Source organism: Cajanus cajan, chromosome 9 (genome assembly GCF_000230855.2).
Source record: "Cajanus cajan strain Asha chromosome 9, NIPB_CcT2T_4, whole genome shotgun sequence".
Taxonomy (NCBI): domain Eukaryota; kingdom Viridiplantae; phylum Streptophyta; class Magnoliopsida; order Fabales; family Fabaceae; genus Cajanus; species Cajanus cajan.
In genome coordinates, this window is record NC_138525.1 from 13,932,269 (window position 1) to 13,938,949 (window position 6,681).

General features: G+C 29.4%; 1 long non-coding RNA gene across 1 annotated transcript; it reads right to left on the reverse strand.

The window, feature by feature from the left end:
• Nucleotides 1-3,029: 3,029 nt before the first annotated feature.
• Nucleotides 3,030-5,833, reverse strand: LOC145951722 (uncharacterized). The gene is made up of 2 exons (XR_014429606.1): nt 4,328-5,833; nt 3,030-3,222 (listed from the first exon to the last, which is right to left on the reverse strand). It is a non-coding gene; the product is annotated as an uncharacterized LOC145951722 (long non-coding RNA).
• Nucleotides 5,834-6,681: the final 848 nt, after the last annotated feature.

The window sequence follows — 6,681 nt, forward strand, 5'->3', positions numbered from 1 at the left end:
AGACAAAAAAAAATCATTCATTCCTTTATTTCAATTAATTAAATACATAAATATTATAGTGATTTAATTTTTTTAAATCAATAAAAAAATTCATATTAATACTTTCTCTCTGTTGATGGTTCAGTGTAACCATGCTCAGATTCCAAAAATCATTTCCAGAATCTCTTCTTCACCATCGTGATAAATCCACCAACCTTAATCAATTAAAAGCAATAAGTCACCATCATCCCCAAACCATGCCTCCATGACAGCACGTGCCATCCACCGCCATTTTCAAAATGCTTCCAAAACCCGTAGAGCTCCTCCCTCCCCCTTTTCAAATTCTTGCGTTATGGAAAAAAGAGTCAAAAGTATACTAATTAAATGATGAATGGAAAACAAAAAAAAAATATTAGAAATATTTATTGAATTAACAAGTGTGGGGCAATGTTAGCGATTAAGTCGGAGTCGTGGTAGCGCAGTAAAACTAAACTTTATTAACAAGTGAAGAGTAGTAGTTCATAATTATAATGAATTAGATAAGAGTATTAATATGATTTTTTTTATTGATTTTAAAAAATCAATTTACTACAATATCTAAGTATCAATTAATTGAAATAACGAAATGAATAATTTTTTTCTTAAAATTTTAGTATAGGTCGATAACATACTACAACTAATATATATATATATATATATATATATATATAAAGAGAGAGATAATCTACTTATTTTAAAAGTAAGTTTTAATACACTTACTTTACTTAATAATTTATGTTCTACATTAAATTTTAATAATTTAATTATTGAATTAAAAGTTCTTAATGCATAGATCAAATTTACAAATTTAAAAAAAAAAACTTGAAAAGTACTTTAATAGATAATCATAAAAATATTTTGTATGTTGATTTGAATAATATATAATGAAGTATTATATAATTTTCAAGTTTTTTAAAATTTTGTAGACTTAATCTATAAAATAAAATTCTTAATTTAATGGTTAGATTGTTGAAATTTGATATATAACATGAATTATTGACTTACTTTAGGAGTAAGTGAATCCCTCCTCGTATGTGTGTGTAAATGTTATTAAGATTGTTTAGTGATATATGTTATGTTGTTGTTATGTGGCTATCCAACCATATCTCACACTCATAGCCAGAGTGATATGTTTCTCACAGTCCTTTTTGTTATGTTTGCATTTTGTCTATGTTTTGTAGGTGATGATCATCATGACAATGATGCTAGAAATGAGGCATAAGCCTTATGTTGTGGTGGTGAGTTGAACTATGATAGGATGTGATATCGGAGTGTTTAACTTAGGATTTATTGTTTCCTTTGCCCTGTGTCAGTTTTAGGGCTTATGTTAGTTTCTTTGACTTGTAATGGATTTGTTAATATCTTGTTTTAGTATTTCGTTAGTTTTGGTTTATGTATTACAAATTTGATTTTCTCTTAGAGACTTTGCAAATTGAATTCTATTTAATGAAGTTATTTTTAGACTCTTTTAATTATCTTTTTTATATATATATAGTATATGAGTATGTTAATATGTTGGGTAGAGGGTGTCATTATCAGGAGTAGGCTAGAAGCGAACATCGAGTTGGATGACCATGCTAGGGATGGTGTTTTGTTGGAATGTTATGATACAACAATTTTTAGAGTTGTTTCACCAACACTTAGGATTTTATGTTTTCAGTGATGATAATTGTAGATGTGTATACATGTACAATGTTTACTCTAATCTCATAAGAGACTTTATGTTTTGAAATGAGATAAGTAGGAACTCTTTTTATTTTTTCTGCACCTTATACAATATACATATATCTATTGCATGAATATTCATGTACTATTTACATGAGAATCTCAGGTTAGTAATGATCTTTGTGTTTTCCATTGCATGATGTGTTGTTTTTTGTCAAATATAGTAATTTGTCAACACTACAAGAAAACACTGAAATAGCTGCAGAAAATAAGTGTCGGCTAATAGTTGATGTCGGAAAAGTCGACGCTATATTTTTAAGATGTGGCGTTGCCTTTTTTGACACTAAATTTAATTTGAGTTTAGTGTTAGAAAAGTCGACGCTATCATTTAAATATAACGTCGGCTTTTCTGACACTAACTTAACTTAAATTAGTGTCAGAAAAGCCGACACTATATGTAAAGAATAACATTAGCTTTTCCGACACTAAACTCAATTTAAATTTAGCGTCATAAAAGTCGACACTATATCTAAAGAATAATGTTGGCTTTTCCGACACTATACATGCTTTGAGAGAGATAAATATAATTAATTTTTTCAATCTTATATACACAGATTGTGTCATGGTGTAATTAGTTATCAAGTTAACTTAACATATCGAGGTTCTAGGATGAGTCTCGACAGTGCTAAAAAATACGAACGAATAAATGATAAGCTGGAAAAAGAATATGAAGAAAAAATAAAATAAATTTTGTGTCAACTTAATTGACAATAAAAAATTAAAATAAATAAAATTGTAGTTGATGGCTTAGCTGACACAAAAAAATTTGTGTCAACTTATTTAAAGTCAGCTAAAAATCAACCAATGATCGACAATAAATATAATATTACATCGGTTTTTATTATTTAGAGTCGGCCAAAAGACGACTCTAAATTAAAACATTTTTGTAGTGCAAGCTGCTTCAATATACTATAATTAAACAACAACAACAACAACAACAATAATAATAATAATAATTGTTTCGACCATAAGTCCGCTAACATTATTAGAATCATTGTATTTAAAGTATAGTCCGCTTTGACATTGTTAGACCGTCACGATTATCCTTAACAAGACATCTCAGTAGATTAATGAGAGAGACTATTTATAAATTAGCCATATCCTGGATTCCTATATGTCACTTTCTAGACATGTAGGAACAACAATATTATTATTATTATTATTATTATTATTATTATTATTATTATTATTTAAAATGCATAAGGAACAAGTCTGATGCTTCTTGATTGGGATTGTTCGTGTAACGACCCGCTTGGCCGTCACACAACTAAACATCACAGCGCCCCACAGAAAAGAGCATGCATATATATAAGCAGCTAAAATATATACACAAAGTCTAGCCTGAGGCTTAAAAATCAGAGTATACAAAATACATCCAGCAATGCTACACGAAGTAGTCAAAACAGCAAAAACAACAAAAATGCATCCACTGCATCTGTCAGCTACAGACCCGCCTCAAGACACCAACCTAACCCTGCTCTGCTCCCATACACAGTATGATCATTGCAGTCCAAACCACATGGAAACAACAAAGGGTAAGCTAGTGAAAAGAATAAGCATATATATACATATAAGTACAACAATTAGAAACAACTACAGCTTATCAGCACATCATCTAGTTCAGCAATCATCAGCATACAACTCATCACATATACAACTCACATCATTCAGCAAAAATAGCAGTAAACACACAATGCGTCGTCACGCATATCAGCTAAGAGATCTCCTACAATAGCTCAACCTTACGGCCTACAACAGCTCAGCTCGGCAAACATCATCATATATCAGCATTTAACAGCATATAAGAAAACACACATCGGCGCCCGGCGCACTCATGGTCGCGCCCGGCGTGGCCCAACCAGAGAGCACCAGGGCTCAAACGCGCTCGGCGCAATTCCAATTGCGCCCAGCGTGATAGGAGGCAAAGACTTCAAAGAGCCTTACACGTCCGGCGTGCCAAATCCGCGCTCGGCGCAAGGAAGCTAGAGACCTCCCCAAGGTCTCACGCCCGACGCAATACCAATTGCGCCTGGCGCCACCTCTGGCAGAGACCCCCAAGGAGTCTCCACGCCTGGCGAGACGTAGTCACGCTCGACGCAACACCAAAAACCAAAGAAAACTAAGTTACCTACTGATATCGTGCCCAGCGCGGTCCACACCACGCCCGACATGGGCTATCCAGAGGCTCATATTCTCAAGCTCACTCGGCGCACACAACTTTACGCCCGGCAGGCTTGCCCAATAGAGTCCTCTGATGGTCACGTGCCCGGCGCCAAGAACTGCGCCCGCGTGATACCAAGCAGCAACTCACCAAGTTCTAAAATTTCTTCAAAACTTGCAAAATCAAGTCATCCAAACACATGCAATCGGTCCAAAACTCCACATTTTCATCCCACAACACGAAAACCAACTCATTTTCAGCATGCAACCACAAATCATCAAAAATCCCCAAATTTCGTCATAACCCCGAAACCCCGAAAACCTATTTCCAACAACCACAACCATCAATCATCCAATCATCAAACCATTCATGAGTTGCTAAACTCATTTTCACGCAGCTAGCATGAATCCTAGCTTCCCTTACCTTGGTGAAAAATTCCGAACTTCCGGGAAGAAGAACGAATGAGAAAAGAGAGACGGAGAAGAAGAGGAAACTTTGGAGTTTTCAACCTTCACTCAGCACCTACAACACCAAATGATTTCAGAGAATTGAGACCAAGGCAAGAAAAGTAAAGAAGAGAGAATGGGGCAAAGAGAATACGAGAGTGAACAAGTGAGGGAGGTGAGAAAAAGAAATGAAGGGCTGCGGGGTCTCACAGTCCGTGACAATAGATGCATAAAATCTCGTCGCCCAACAATAATTTTGAATGCAAATTGATGTACATTGAAATTTGGCCGTGCGATATGAGTGGTACTATGAGAAGGTACACCTAAAAAATTATGGAGAGTTTAAGGAATAGTAAATTTTACTAAATATTTATTGTATAAGTGTTTATAGATATTGTTTTTAGAATCGAAAAAAATACATAAAATTATTTTTATATAAGGGTCTCGTAAATCATTTTGATGTAATTTTATAAGTATTTACTCTTATTATGAGACATTAGCTTATAATTATTTTTCCTATTTCTATCTTATATTACCTTATTAATTAATTAATTAATTTTTAAAATGGTATATAAAATTAAAATAAATACTAACATCAGTTGTAAGACACCAAATTTTTCTAAATAATAATATATGCTTTTGAAAATTAATTAAATGTGTCTTACCAAAATTAAGAAGCGTTTTGTGAAAATATGATTATATAATATGTATTATTCTGGGACTTATATTAATTAATAAAAAGAAAAGAAAGTGTTTTAATCCTGGATTAGTTTCTTTAACTCCAGAAATTATTATTGGGTCAAGGGAGTTATGAGAGGGTTTGACGTTTTAAAAGTTTAGCGAGTTAATCTTGTTAATTACTAATTAAATTAAGTATATAAAAATTTGTACAACTTCAAAATTATTTAGTAGTTTATCATATTATTTTATTTTAATATTTAATATACTATTCAAAACATGTATAAATATCTATAATTAAATAATATTACTAAAAAATTATAAATTATATAAAAATTTAATGATTGAATCAACTAAATTTACATTCTAAAATAAAGTTATTGAAAATGTATATTGTTAAAATTTAAACATAAGTGTTAAGATATATTTGATTAATTATTATGTATTCCTTGAATATTATAAAATTTTAAAAAAAATCATCTGATATTTTTTAATTTAAATTTGATATAAATTTGAATCATAGTATATAATTATATTATCAATTAAAATTTTGAAATCGTGAAAAATATATTGGCCTTAATAACCTTAACTAACATTATTATAAATTTTATGAATTAAAAAATAAAAAAAGTGATTTATCTTTTAGAAATAAAAGATAATAAAACGTTATTACGTGACATATGTCTATGTGATAAAATATTTCTTTTTTACATTTTTAATTTTCAATTATATAGTTGTACTGGTATTTTAGCATATCCAACACAAAAATTAAATATTTATTATTTGTAATTAAAATTTATAATAAATTATATATAAAAATAAATTTTATATTTAAAATTTATACGAATAGGTATTTTTAAAAATATAAATTATATTTTAGATTTATTATAACTAATTTATATTTTAACACAAGATTATTTTTATTTTTCGATGATTTATTTTAAAATTATTAAAATTTAATTTATTAATAATTATGATAAATAAAAATTGAATTAAATAAGAAATTAAAATAATTTCTAAAAAAATTCATATTTTTTTTTTAAAAAAATACTCTCACATAATAAGTATGCTTACATTTAATATATAAGAGTTGATTATGAAATTAAAATAAATCTTATATTTTTTAATTTTGAATATGTTATAAAATTTGAATTAAAAATATATAAGTAAATTGTTAATTAAATGTTCAAACCCTTAAAAATATATATGAGTCATTCTAAAATTAAGATAATTAATTAATTATATATTTAAGAATTTAAAAATAAAATAATTATTTGTATTTTAATAAATAAAAAATGCAGTACTATCACATAATATATGTCTATATGGTAAAACTTTGTATATTTTTCATTGATTTGATGCCAAGTATTCAAATATACACTTTGAGAATATATTTGTAAGAGCATTTCCGGTGGGATTGCATATAAACAACCCCACTTGCCACATCAGCTTCATGTTTTTCTTTTTTCTTAAGAACCGGTGCTTATATAAGTAATTTTTGTAAATTTTAAGCAATTCACACACTGATTTTCACGCTGATATGGTAAGTGGGGTTGCTTATAAGCAATCCTACTAGAGATGCTCTAAGCTATAAAGGATGAGATGACTTGAAAAAAAAAACCTTCTATATATGTATTTTGTAAATTAGTTTGA